The 1,371-nt window shown below is 44.6% G+C and overlaps 1 non-coding gene across 1 annotated transcript; it reads right to left on the reverse strand.

Moving 5' to 3' along the window:
- Positions 1-647: 647 nt before the first annotated feature.
- TRNAT-UGU (transfer RNA threonine (anticodon UGU)) lies at positions 648-720 on the reverse strand. The gene has a single exon. It is a non-coding gene; the product is annotated as a tRNA-Thr (tRNA).
- Positions 721-1,371: the final 651 nt, after the last annotated feature.

The raw sequence follows: 1,371 nt of genomic DNA on the forward strand, positions 1-1,371 counted from the left end.
CACTCACACTTCAGACAAAAAGAGGGGTGTGGTGTGAAGTGAACAGTGTTGGAGTGCTGAAGCCTCTTGATTGCTGTGCGGCCACAGCGTGTCCTGGGCCTTGTGTGGAGACTCATCCCGCCGATCCCCATCTGGCTCCCTGTTCTGAGGGGTAACAGCTGAGTGTGGGTATAAACCCAGGGTCCTGCGATTTGTAGCAGACCTACCAAATGAGTCCCCTGGGTTCTAGGACTATGGTAGGATACAGTTAAATAAACACCAAGAATACTTTACCCAGTAGACTCTCATTCACATTTTAAAAAAAATACATGAATTCATGCATACAGCTCGGAAACTTCATAGATGCAAACACAATAGCACTGTAGCACTGTAACACTGTCCTCCCATTGTTCATCGATTTTCTTGAGCAGGCGCCAGTAACGTCTCCATTGTGAGACTTGTTGTTACTGTGTTTGGCATATCGAATACTCCACGGGGAGCTTGCCAGGCTCTGTCGTGTGGGCGGGATACTGTTGGTATCTGACCGGGCTCTCTGAGAGGGGCGGAGGACTCGAACCCGGGTCAGCTGCATGCAAGGCAAACGTCCTACCACTGTGCTATAGCTGTATCTCAAAAATATTCTTTATTTTTACATATATGTCTGCCTTAGGCCCCAGTGAGATTTGAACTCGCGACCCCTGGTTTACAAGACCAGTGCTCTAAGCCCTGAGCTATAGGGCCTCAGCAATAGCACAGTGGTAGGGCATTTGCCTTGCACACAGCCAACATGGCCGACCCGAGTTCGATTCCTCCACCCCTCTCGGAGAGCCGGGCAAGCTACCCATGATGTATTCGGTATGCCAAACACAGTAACAACAAAGTCTCCAATGGAGACGTTACTGGGTCCGCTCAAGCACATCGATGAACACTGGGAGGACAGTGACAGTGACATGTATGCATGCATAATTTGATGAAAACCAATAAAACAGAATTGATTAGTTCCTGCCTTATAAGCAACAAATAAATGGCAGCACCTTTGAAAATTTAATTTTGTGCTTTTCTTACGAAGAGTTATTTTATGTTACTTAATGTTTTAACATATTTCCAAATAAAACTTAATTTAACAGAATAGAGAGTACCAAAAGGGTAGCTAAATAGGGAAAATGAAAGAGAGAATTTTAGGGATAAAGCAAACACAGAGAAAAGCAGTTCCTCGTGGTGCCACCATCATTAATCATAGCAAAATCTGATAATAAGCCACACACTATGAGTGAATGCCATGCATTGTCCCAAACATAAGTATCCTGACATACTTCATTTCAGCGTGACCTAGAATGGCATGGCTGGTGGAACTATTATTGTTTTATACATGATGAAACTTAAGCACGAAGA

The sequence above is a fragment of the Sorex fumeus genome, unplaced genomic scaffold (genome assembly GCF_029834395.1).
Source record: "Sorex fumeus unplaced genomic scaffold, SorFum_2.1 ptg000028l, whole genome shotgun sequence".
NCBI classification, from domain to species: Eukaryota; Metazoa; Chordata; class Mammalia; order Eulipotyphla; family Soricidae; genus Sorex; species Sorex fumeus.